Source organism: Taeniopygia guttata, chromosome 5 (assembly GCF_048771995.1).
Source record: "Taeniopygia guttata chromosome 5, bTaeGut7.mat, whole genome shotgun sequence".
Classification (NCBI taxonomy): domain Eukaryota; kingdom Metazoa; phylum Chordata; class Aves; order Passeriformes; family Estrildidae; genus Taeniopygia; species Taeniopygia guttata.
The window spans coordinates 8,446,600-8,459,484 of NC_133030.1; positions in this window are offsets into that span (position 1 = coordinate 8,446,600).

Below are 12,885 nucleotides of genomic sequence, written 5' to 3' on the forward strand. Positions count from 1 at the left end.
GAGCGCAAACATCGGCTCTTTTCCCTGGGAAAGAAAACTCACCAGTCCAGGTTCCTGATGTCAGTTTGTAGGGCTCCCCTGGGACTCTCAGGGCAGAACAAGTATGAGGTGGGGGCAGATCCTGTCTGGGACTTATCCTTCGATGTTCGGATTTTTTGCAGTCAGCTGCCGGCTCAGGGCCACAGGACTCGGAGCGCAAACATCGGCTCTTTTCCCTGGGAAAGAAAACTCACCAGTCCAGGTCCTGATGTCAGTTTGTAGAGCTCTTTTTGGACTGTCAGGGCAGCACAAGTATGAGGTGGGGGCAGCTCCTGTCAGGGACTTATCCTTCGATGTTCGGATTTTTTGCAGTCAGCTGCCCGCTCAGGGCCACAGGACTCGGAGCGCAAACATCGGCTCTTTTCCCTGGGAAAGAAAACTCACCAGTCCAGGTTCCTGATGTCAGTTTGTAGAGCTCTTTTTGGACTCTCAGAGCAGCACAAGTATGAGGCGGAGGCAGCTCCTGTCTGGGACTTATCCTTCGATGTTCGGATTTTTTGCACTCAGCTGCCCGCTCAGGGCCACAGGAGTCGGAGCGCAAACATCGGCTCTTTTCCCTGGGAAAGAAAACTCACCAGTCCAGGTTCCTGATGTCAGTTTGTAGAGCTCTTTTTGGACTCTCAGGGCAGCACAAGTATGAGGTGGGGGCAGCTCCTGTCTGGGACTTATCCTTCGATGTTCGGAATATGTGCGGGCAGCTGCCGGCACAGGGCCACAGGACTCGGAGCGCAAACATCGGCTCTTTTCCCTGGGAAAGAAAACTCACCAGTCATGGTTCCTGATGTCAGTTTGTAGGGCTCCCCTGGGACTGTCAGGGCAGCACAAGTATGAGGTGGGGGCAGCTCCTGTCTGGGACTTATCCTTCGATGTTCGGATTTTTTGCAGTCTGCTGCCGGCTCAGGGCCACAGGACTCGGAGCGCAAACATCGGCTCTTTTCCCTGGGAAAGAAAACTCACCAGTCATGGTTCCTGATGTCAGTTTGTAGAGCTCTTTTTGGACTGTCAGGGCAGCACAAGTATGAGGTGGGGGCAGCTCCTGTCTGGGACTTATCCTTCGATGTTCCGATTTTTTGCACTCAGCTGCCCGCTCAGGGCCACAGGACTCGGAGCCCAAACATCGGCTCTTTTCCCTGGGAAAGAAAACTCACCAGTCCAGGTTCCTGATGTCAGTTTGTAGGGCTCCTCTGGGACTGTCAGGGTAGCACAAGTATGAGGTGGGGGCAGATCCTGTCTGGGACTTATCCTTCGATGTTCGGATATTTTGCACTCAGCTGCCCGTTCAGGGCCAACAGGACTCGGAGCGCAAACATCGGCTCTTTTCCCTGGGAAAGAAAACTCACCAGTCCAGGTTCCTGATGTCAGTTTTTAGGGCTCCCCTGGAACTCTCAGGGCAACACAAGTATGAGGTGGGGGCAGCTCCTGTCTGGGACTTATCCTTCGATGTTCGGATTTTTTGCAGTCAGTTGCCCGCTCAGGGCCACAGGACTCGGAGAGCAAACATAGGGTCTTTTCCCTGGGAAAGAAAACTCACCAGTCCAGGTTCCTGATGTCAGTTTGTAGGGCTCTCCTGGAACTCTCAGGGCAGCACAAGTATGAGGTGGGGGCAGCTCCTGTCTGGGACTTATCCTTCGATGTTCCGATTTTTTGCACTCAGCTGCCGGCTCAGGGCCACAGGACTCGGAGCGCAAGCATCGGCTCTTTTCCCTGGGAAAGAAAACTCACCAGTCCAGGTTCCTGATGTCAGTTTGTAGAGCTCTTTTTGGACTCTCAGGGCAGCACAAGTATGAGGTGGGGGCAGCTCCTGTCTGGGACTTATCCTTCGATGTTCGGATTTTTGCAGTCAGCTGCCCGCTCAGGGCCACAGGACTCGGAGCGCAAACATCGGCTCTTTTCCCTGGGAAAGAAAACTCACCAGTCCAGGTTCCTGATGTCAGTTTGTAGGGCTCCCCTGGGACTCTCAGGGCAGCACAAGTATGAGGTGGGGGCAGCTCCTGTCTGGGACTTATCCTTCGATGTTCGGAATTTGTGCGGTCAGCTGCCGGCTCAGGGCCACAGGACTCGGAGCGAAAACATCGGCTCTTTTCCCTGGGAAAGAAAACTCACCAGTCCAGGTTCCTGATGTCAGTTTGTAGGGCTCCCCTGGGACTCTCAGGGCAGCACAAGTATGAGGTGGGGGCAGCTCCTGTCTGGGACTTATCCTTCGATGTTCGGAATTTGTGCGGTCAGCTGCCGGCTCAGGGCCACAGGACTCGGAGCGAAAACATCGGCTCTTTTCCCTGGGAAAGAAAACTCACCAGTCCAGGTTCCTGATGTCAGTTTGTAGGGCTCCCCTGGGACTCTCAGGGCAGCACAAGTATGAGGTGGGGGCAGCTCCTGTCTGGGACTTATCCTTCGATGTTCCGATTTTTTGCACTCAGCTGCCGGCTCAGGGCCACAGGACTCGGAGCGCAAACATCGGCTCTTTTCCCTGGGAAAGAAAACTCACCAGTCCAGGTTCCTGATGTCAGTTTGTAGGGCTCTCCTGGAACTCTCAGGGCAGCACAAGTATGAGGTGGGGGCAGCTCCTGTCTGGGACTTTTCCTTCGATGTTCGGATTTTTTGCACTCAGCTGCCCGCTCAGGGCCACAGGACTCGGAGCGCAAACATCGGCTCTTTTCCCTGGGAAAGAAAACTCACCAGTCCAGGTTCCTGATGTCAGTTTGTAGGGCTCCCCTGGGACTCTCAGGGCAGCACAAGTATGAGGTGGGGGCAGCTCCTGTCTGGGACTTATCCTTCGATGTTCGGATTTTTTGCACTCAGCTGCCCGCTCAGGGCCACAGGACTCGGAGCGCAAACATCGGCTCTTTTCCCTGGGAAAGAAAACTCACCAGTCCAGGTTCCTGATGTCAGTTTGTAGGGCTCCCCTGGGACTGTCAGGGCAGCACAAGTATGAGGTGGGGGCAGATCCTGTCTGGGACTTATCCTTCGATGTTCGGATTTTTTGCACTCAGCTGCCCGCTCAGGGCCACAGGACTCGGAGCGCAAATATCGGCTCTTTGCCCTGGGAAAAACAACTCACCAGTGCAGGTTCCTGATGTCATTTTGTAGAGCTCTTTTTGGACTCTCAGGGCAGCACAAGTATGAGGTGGGGGCAGCTCCTGTCTGGGACTTATCCTTCGATGTTCGGAATTTGTGCGGTCAGCTGCCGGCTCAGGGCCACAGGACTCGGAGCGCAAACATCGGCTCTTTTCCCTGGGAAAGAAAACTCACCAGTCCAGGTTCCTGATGTCAGTTTGTAGGGCTCCCCTGGGACTCTCAGGGCAGCACAAGTATGAGGTGGGGGCAGCTCCTGTCTGGGACTTATCCTTCGATGTTCCGATTTTTTGCACTCAGCTGCCGGCTCAGGGCCACAGGACTCGGAGCGCAAACATCGGCTCTTTTCCCTGGGAAAGAAAACTCACCAGTCCAGGTTCCTGATGTCAGTTTGTAGGGCTCCCCTGGAACTCTCAGGGCAGCACAAGTATGAGGTGGGGGCAGCTCCTGTCTGGGACTTATCCTTCGATGTTCGGATTTTTTGCACTCAGCTGCCCGCTCAGGGCCACAGGACTCGGAGCGCAAACATCGGCTCTTTTCCCTGGGAAAGAAAACTCACCAGTCCAGGTTCCTGATGTCAGTTTGTAGGGCTCCCCTGGGACTCTCAGGGCAGCACAAGTATGAGGTGGGGGCAGCTCCTGTCTGGGACTTATCCTTCGATGTTCGGATTTTTTGCACTCAGCTGCCCGCTCAGGGCCACAGGACTCGGAGCGCAAACATCGGCTCTTTTCCCTGGGAAAGAAAACTCACCAGTCCAGGTTCCTGATGTCAGTTTGTAGAGCTCTTTTTGGACTCTCAGAGCAGCACAAGTATGAGGCGGAGGCAGCTCCTGTCTGGGACTTATCCTTCGATGTTCGGATTTTTTGCACTCAGCTGCCCGCTCAGGGCCACAGGAGTCGGAGCGCAAACATCGGCTCTTTTCCCTGGGAAAGAAAACTCACCAGTCCAGGTTCCTGATGTCAGTTTGTAGAGCTCTTTTTGGACTCTCAGGGCAGCACAAGTATGAGGTGGGGGCAGCTCCTGTCTGGGACTTATCCTTCGATGTTCGGAATATGTGCGGGCAGCTGCCGGCTCAGGGCCACAGGACTCGGAGCGCAAACATCGGCTCTTTTCCCTGGGAAAGAAAACTCACCAGTCATGGTTCCTGATGTCAGTTTGTAGGGCTCCCCTGGGACTGTCAGGGTAGCACAAGTATGAGGTGGGGGCAGCTCCTGTCTGGGACTTATCCTTCGATGTTCGGATTTTTTGCAGTCAGGTGCCGGCTCAGGGCCACAGGACTCGGAGCGCAAACATCGGCTCTTTTCCCTGGGAAAGAAAACTCACCAGTCATGGTTCCTGATGTCAGTTTGTAGAGCTCTTTTTGGACTGTCAGGGCAGCACAAGGATGAGGTGGGGGCAGCTCCTGTCTGGGACTTATCCTTCGATGTTCCGATTTTTTGCACTCAGCTGCCCGCTCAGGGCCACAGGACTCGGAGCCCAAACATCGGCTCTTTTCCCTGGGAAAGAAAACTCACCAGTCCAGGTTCCTGATGTCAGTTTGTAGGGCTCCTCTGGGACTGTCAGGGTAGCACAAGTATGAGGTGGGGGCAGATCCTGTCTGGGACTTATCCTTCGATGTTCGGATATTTTGCACTCAGCTGCCCGCTCAGGGCCACAGGACTCGGAGCGCAAACATCGGCTCTTTTCCCTGGGAAAGAAAACTCACCAGTCCAGGTTCCTGATGTCAGTTTTTAGGGCTCCCCTGGAACTCTCAGGGCAACACAAGTATGAGGTGGGGGCAGCTCCTGTCTGGGACTTATCCTTCGATGTTCGGATTTTTTGCAGTCAGTTGCCCGCTCAGGGCCACAGGACTCGGAGAGCAAACATAGGCTCTTTTCCCTGGGAAAGAAAACTCACCAGTCCAGGTTCCTGATGTCAGTTTGTAGGGCTCTCCTGGAACTCTCAGGGCAGCACAAGTATGAGGTGGGGGCAGCTCCTGTCTGGGACTTATCCTTCGATGTTCCGATTTTTCGCACTCAGCTGACGGCTCAGGGCCACAGGACTCGGAGCGCAAGCATCGGCTCTTTTCCCTGGGAAAGAAAACTCACCAGTCCAGGTTCCTGATGTCAGTTTGTAGAGCTCTTTTTGGACTGTCAGGGCAGCACAAGTATGAGGTGGGGGCAGCTCCTGTCTGGGACTTATCCTTCAATGTTCGGAATTTGTGCGGTCAGCTGCCGGCTCAGGGCCACAGGACTCGGAGCGAAAACATCGGCTCTTTTCCCTGGGAAAGAAAACTCACCAGTCCAGGTTCCTGATGTCAGTTTGTAGGGCTCCCCTGGGACTCTCAGGGCAGCACAAGTATGAGGTGGGGGCAGCTCCTGTCTGGGACTTATCCTTCGATGTTCGGAATTTGTGCGGTCAGCTGCCGGCTCAGGGCCACAGGACTCGGAGCGAAAACATCGGCTCTTTTCCCTGGGAAAGAAAACTCACCAGTCCAGGTTCCTGATGTCAGTTTGTAGGGCTCCCCTGGGACTCTCAGGGCAGCACAAGTATGAGGTGGGGGCAGCTCCTGTCTGGGACTTATCCTTCGATGTTCCGATTTTTTGCACTCAGCTGCCGGCTCAGGGCCACAGGACTCGGAGCGCAAACATCGGCTCTTTTCCCTGGGAAAGAAAACTCACCAGTCCAGGTTCCTGATGTCAGTTTGTAGGGCTCTCCTGGAACTCTCAGGGCAGCACAAGTATGAGGTGGGGGCAGCTCCTGTCTGGGACTTATCCTTCGATGTTCGGATTTTTTGCACTCAGCTGCCCGCTCAGGGCCACAGGACTCGGAGCGCAAACATCGGCTCTTTTCCCTGGGAAAGAAAACTCACCAGTCCAGGTTCCTGATGTCAGTTTGTAGGGCTCCCCTGGGACTCTCAGGGCAGCACAAGTATGAGGTGGGGGCAGATCCTGTCTGGGACTTATCCTTCGATGTTCGGATTTTTTGCACTCAGCTGCCCGCTCAGGGCCACAGGACTCGGAGCGCAAACATCGGCTCTTTTCCCTGGGAAAGAAAACTCACCAGTCCAGGTTCCTTATGTCAGTTTGTAGGGCTCCCCTGGGACTCTCAGGGCAGCACAAGTATGAGGTGGGGGCAGATCCTGTCTGGGACTTATCCTTCGATGTTCGGATTTTTTGCACTCAGCTGCCCGCTCAGGGCCACAGGACTCGGAGCGCAAATATCGGCTCTTTGCCCTGGGAAAAACAACTCACCAGTGCAGGTTCCTGATGTCATTTTGTAGAGCTCTTTTTGGACTCTCAGGGCAGCACAAGTATGAGGTGGGGGCAGCTCCTGTCTGGGACTTATCCTTCGATGTTCGGAATTTGTGCGGTCAGCTGCCGGCTCAGGGCCACAGGACTCGGAGCGCAAACATCGGCTCTTTTCCCTGGGAAAGAAAACTCACCAGTCCAGGTTCCTGATGTCAGTTTGTAGGGCTCCCCTGGGACTCTCAGGGCAGCACAAGTATGAGGTGGGGGCAGCTCCTGTCTGGGACTTATCCTTCGATGTTCGGATTTTTTGCACTCAGCTGCCGGCTCAGGGCCACAGGACTCGGAGCGCAAACATCGGCTCTTTTCCCTGGGAAAGAAAACTCACCAGTCCAGGTTCCTGATGTCAGTTTGTAGGGCTCTCCTGGAACTCTCAGGGCAGCACAAGTATGAGGTGGGGGCAGCTCCTGTCTGGGACTTATCCTTCGATGTTCGGATTTTTTGCACTCAGCTGCCCGCTCAGGGCCACAGGACTCGGAGCGCAAACATCGGCTCTTTTCCCTGGGAAAGAAAACTCACCAGTCCAGGTTCCTGATGTCAGTTTGTAGGGCTCCCCTGGGACTCTCAGGGCAGCACAAGTATGAGGTGGGGGCAGCTCCTGTCTGGGACTTATCCTTCGATGTTCGGATTTTTTGCACTCAGCTGCCCGCTCAGGGCCACAGGACTCGGAGCGCAAACATCGGCTCTTTTCCCTGGGAAAGAAAACTCACCAGTCCAGGTTCCTGATGTCAGTTTGTAGGGCTCCCCTGGGACTGTCAGGGCAGCACAAGTATGGGGTGGGGGCAGATCCTGTCTGGGACTTATCCTTCGATGTTCGGATTTTTTGCACTCAGCTGCCCGCTCAGGGCCACAGGACTCGGAGCGCAAATATCGGCTCTTTGCCCTGGGAAAAACAACTCACCAGTGCAGGTTCCTGATGTCATTTTGTAGAGCTCTTTTTGGACTCTCAGGGCAGCACAAGTATGAGGTGGGGGCAGCTCCTGTCTGGGACTTATCCTTCGATGTTCGGAATTTGTGCGGTCAGCTGCCGGCTCAGGGCCACAGGACTCGGAGCGCAAACATCGGCTCTTTTCCCTGGGAAAGAAAACTCACCAGTCCAGGTTCCTGATGTCAGTTTGTAGGGCTCCCCTGGAACTCTCAGGGCAGCACAAGTATGAGGTGGGGGCAGCTCCTGTCTGGGACTTATCCTTCGATATTCGGATATTTTGCAGTCAGGTGCCGGCTCAGGGCCACAGGACTCGGAGCGCAAACATCGGCTCTTTTCCCTGGGAAAGAAAACTCACCAGTCCAGGTTCCTGGTGTCAGTTTGTAGGGCTCCCCTGGGACTGTCAGGGCAGCACAAGTATGAGGTGGGGGCAGCTCCTGTCTGGGACTTATCCTTCGATGTTCCGATTTTTTGCAGTCAGCTGCCCGATCAGGGCCACAGGACTCGGAGCGCAAACATCGGCTCTTTTCCCTGGGAAAGAAAACTCACCAGTCCAGGTTCCTGATGTCAGTTTGTAGGGCTCCCCTGGGACTCTCAGGGCAGCACAAGTATGAGGTGGGGGCAGCTCCTGTCTGGGACTTATCCTTCGATGTTCGGATTTTTTGCACTCAGCTGCCGGCTCAGGGCCACAGGACTCGGAGCGCAAACATCGGCTCTTTTCCCTGGGAAAGAAAACTCACCAGTCCAGGTTCCTGATGTCAGTTTGTAGAGCTCTTTTTGGACTCTCAGGGCAGCACAAGTATGAGGTGGGGGCAGCTCCTGTCTGGGACTTATCCTTCGATGTTCGGATTTTTTGCACTCAGCTGCCGGCTCAGGGCCACAGGACTCGGAGCGCAAACATCGGCTCTTTTCCCTGGGAAAGAAAACTCACCAGTCCAGGTTCCTGATGTCAGTTTGTAGGGGTCCCCTGGGACTATCAGGGCAGCACAAGTATGAGGTGGGAGCAGCTCCTGTCTGGGACTTATCCTTCGATGTTCGGATTTTTTGCAGTCAGCTGCCGGCTCAGGGCCACAGGAGTCGGAGCGCAAACATCGGCTCTTTTCCCTGGGAAAGAAAACTCACCAGTCCAGGTTCCTGATGTCAGTTTGTAGGGCTCCCCTGGGACTGTCAGGGCAGCACAAGTATGAGGTGGGGGCAGATCCTGTCTGGGACTTATCCTTCGATGTTCGGATTTTTTGCACTCAGCTGCCCGCTCAGGGCCACAGGACTCGGAGCGCAAACATCGGCTCTTTGCCCTGGGAAAGAAAACTCACCAATCCAGGTTCCTGATGTCATTTTGTAGAGCTCTTTTTGGACTCTCAGGGCAGCACAAGTATGAGGTGGGGGCAGCTCCTGTCTGGGACTTATCCTTCGATGTTCGGAATTTGTGCGGTCAGCTGCCGGCTCAGGGCCACAGGACTCGGAGCGCAAACATCGGCTCTTTTCCCTGGGAAAGAAAACTCACCAGTCCAGGTTCCTGCTGTCAGTTTGTAGGGCTCCCCTGGGACTCTCAGGGCAGCACAAGTATGAGGTGGGGGCAGCTCCTGTCTGGGACTTATCCTTCGATGTTCCGATTTTTTGCACTCAGCTGCCGGCTCAGGGCCACAGGACTCGGAGCGCAAACATCGGCTCTTTTCCCTGGGAAAGAAAACTCACCAGTCCAGGTTCCTGATGTCAGTTTGTAGGGCTCCCCTGGAACTCTCAGGGCAGCACAAGTATGAGGTGGGGGCAGCTCCTGTCTGGGACTTATCCTTCGATATTCCGATTTTTTGCAGTCAGCTGCCCGCTCAGGGCCACAGGACTCGGAGCGCAAACATCGGCTCTTTTCCCTGGGAAAGAAAACTCACCAGTCCAGGTTCCTGGTGTCAGTTTGTAGGGCTCCCCTGGGACTGTCAGGGCAGCACAAGTATGAGGTGGGGGCAGCTCCTGTCTGGGACTTATCCTTCGATGTTCGGATTTTTTGCACTCAGCTGCCCGCTCAGGGCCACAAGACTCGGAGCGCAAACATCGGCTCTTTTCCCTGGGAAAGAAAACTCACCAGTCCAGGTTCCTGATGTCAGTTTGTAGGGCTCCCCTGGGACTCTCAGGGCAGCACAAGTATGAGGTGGGGGCAGCTCCTGTCTGGGACTTATCCTTCGATGTTCGGATTTTTTGCACTCAGCTGCCCGCTCAGGGCCACAGGACTCGGAGCGCAAACATCGGCTCTTTTCCCTGGGAAAGAAAACTCACCAGTCCAGGTTCCTGATGTCAGTTTGTAGGGCTCCCCTGGGACTCTCAGGGCAGCACAAGTATGAGGTGGGGGCAGATCCTGTCTGGGACTTATCCTTCGATGTTCGGATTTTTTGCACTCAGCTGCCCGCTCAGGGCCACAGGACTCGGAGCGCAAATATCGGCTCTTTGCCCTGGGAAAAACAACTCACCAGTGCAGGTTCCTGATGTCATTTTGTAGAGCTCTTTTTGGACTCTCAGGGCAGCACAAGTATGAGGTGGGGGCAGCTCCTGTCTGGGACTTATCCTTCGATGTTCGGAATTTGTGCGGTCAGCTGCCGGCTCAGGGCCACAGGACTCGGAGCGCAAACATCGGCTCTTTTCCCTGGGAAAGAAAACTCACCAGTCCAGGTTCCTGATGTCAGTTTGTAGGGCTCCCCTGGGACTCTCAGGGCAGCAGAAGTATGAGGTGGGGGCAGCTCCTGTCTGGGACTTATCCTTCGATGTTCCGATTTTTTGCACTCAGCTGCCGGCTCAGGGCCACAGGACTCGGAGCGCAAACATCGGCTCTTTTCCCTGGGAAAGAAAACTCACCAGTCCAGGTTCCTGATGTCAGTTTGTAGGGCTCTCCTGGAACTCTCAGGGCAGCACAAGTATGAGGTGGGGGCAGCTCCTGTCTGGGACTTATCCTTCGATGTTCGGATTTTTTGCACTCAGCTGCCCGCTCAGGGCCACAGGACTCGGAGCGCAAACATCGGCTCTTTTCCCTGGGAAAGAAAACTCACCAGTCCAGGTTCCTGATGTCAGTTTGTAGGGCTCCCCTGGGACTGTCAGGGCAGCACAAGTATGGGGTGGGGGCAGATCCTGTCTGGGACTTATCCTTCGATGTTCGGATTTTTTGCACTCAGCTGCCCGCTCAGGGCCACAGGACTCGGAGCGCAAATATCGGCTCTTTGCCCTGGGAAAAACAACTCACCAGTGCAGGTTCCTGATGTCATTTTGTAGAGCTCTTTTTGGACTCTCAGGGCAGCACAAGTATGAGGTGGGGGCAGCTCCTGTCTGGGACTTATCCTTCGATGTTCGGAATTTGTGCGGTCAGCTGCCGGCTCAGGGCCACAGGACTCGGAGCGCAAACATCGGCTCTTTTCCCTGGGAAAGAAAACTCACCAGTCCAGGTTCCTGATGTCAGTTTGTAGGGCTCCCCTGGAACTCTCAGGGCAGCACAAGTATGAGGTGGGGGCAGCTCCTGTCTGGGACTTATCCTTCGATATTCGGATATTTTGCAGTCAGCTGCCGGCTCAGGGCCACAGGACTCGGAGCGCAAACATCGGCTCTTTTCCCTGGGAAAGAAAACTCACCAGTCCAGGTTCCTGGTGTCAGTTTGTAGGGCTCCCCTGGGACTGTCAGGGCAGCACAAGTATGAGGTGGGGGCAGCTCCTGTCTGGGACTTATCCTTCGATGTTCCGATTTTTTGCAGTCAGCTGCCCGATCAGGGCCACAGGACTCGGAGCGCAAACATCGGCTCTTTTCCCTGGGAAAGAAAACTCACCAGTCCAGGTTCCTGATGTCAGTTTGTAGGGCTCCCCTGGGACTCTCAGGGCAGCACAAGTATGAGGTGGGGGCAGCTCCTGTCTGGGACTTATCCTTCGATGTTCGGATTTTTTGCACTCAGCTGCCGGCTCAGGGCCACAGGACTCGGAGCGCAAACATCGGCTCTTTTCCCTGGGAAAGAAAACTCACCAGTCCAGGTTCCTGATGTCAGTTTGTAGGGGTCCCCTGGGACTATCAGGGCAGCACAAGTATGAGGTGGGAGCAGCTCCTGTCTGGGACTTATCCTTCGATGTTCGGATTTTTTGCACTCAGCTGCCCGCTCAGGGCCACAGGACTCGGAGCGCAAACATCGGCTCTTTTCCCTGGGAAAGAAAACTCACCAGTCCAGGTTCCTGATGTCAGTTTGTAGGGCTCCCCTGGGACTGTCAGGGCAGCACAAGTATGGGGTGGGGGCAGATCCTGTCTGGGACTTATCCTTCGATGTTCGGATTTTTTGCACTCAGCTGCCCGCTCAGGGCCACAGGACTCGGAGCGCAAATATCGGCTCTTTGCCCTGGGAAAAACAACTCACCAGTGCAGGTTCCTGATGTCATTTTGTAGAGCTCTTTTTGGACTCTCAGGGCAGCACAAGTATGAGGTGGGGGCAGCTCCTGTCTGGGACTTATCCTTCGATGTTCGGAATTTGTGCGGTCAGCTGCCGGCTCAGGGCCACAGGACTCGGAGCGCAAACATCGGCTCTTTTCCCTGGGAAAGAAAACTCACCAGTCCAGGTTCCTGATGTCAGTTTGTAGGGCTCCCCTGGAACTCTCAGGGCAGCACAAGTATGAGGTGGGGGCAGCTCCTGTCTGGGACTTATCCTTCGATATTCGGATATTTTGCAGTCAGCTGCCGGCTCAGGGCCACAGGACTCGGAGCGCAAACATCGGCTCTTTTCCCTGGGAAAGAAAACTCACCAGTCCAGGTTCCTGGTGTCAGTTTGTAGGGCTCCCCTGGGACTGTCAGGGCAGCACAAGTATGAGGTGGGGGCAGCTCCTGTCTGGGACTTATCCTTCGATGTTCCGATTTTTTGCAGTCAGCTGCCCGATCAGGGCCACAGGACTCGGAGCGCAAACATCGGCTCTTTTCCCTGGGAAAGAAAACTCACCATTCCAGGTTCCTGATGTCAGTTTGTAGGGCTCCCCTGGGACTCTCAGGGCAGCACAAGTATGAGGTGGGGGCAGCTCCTGTCTGGGACTTATCCTTCGATGTTCGGATTTTTTGCACTCAGCTGCCGGCTCAGGGCCACAGGACTCGGAGCGCAAACATCGGCTCTTTTCCCTGGGAAAGAAAACTCACCAGTCCAGGTTCCTGATGTCAGTTTGTAGGGGTCCCCTGGGACTATCAGGGCAGCACAAGTATGAGGTGGGAGCAGCTCCTGTCTGGGACTTATCCTTCGATGTTCGGATTTTTTGCAGTCAGCTGCCGGCTCAGGGCCACAGGAGTCGGAGCGCAAACATCGGCTCTTTTCCCTGGGAAAGAAAACTCACCAGTCCAGGTTCCTGATGTCAGTTTGTAGGGCTCCCCTGGGACTGTCAGGGCAGCACAAGTATGAGGTGGGGGCAGATCCTGTCTGGGACTTATCCTTCGATGTTCGGATTTTTTGCACTCAGCTGCCCGCTCAGGGCCACAGGACTCGGAGCGCAAACATCGGCTCTTTGCCCTGGGAAAGAAAACTCACCAGTCCAGGTTCCTGATGTCATTTTGTAGAGCTCTTTTTGGACTCTC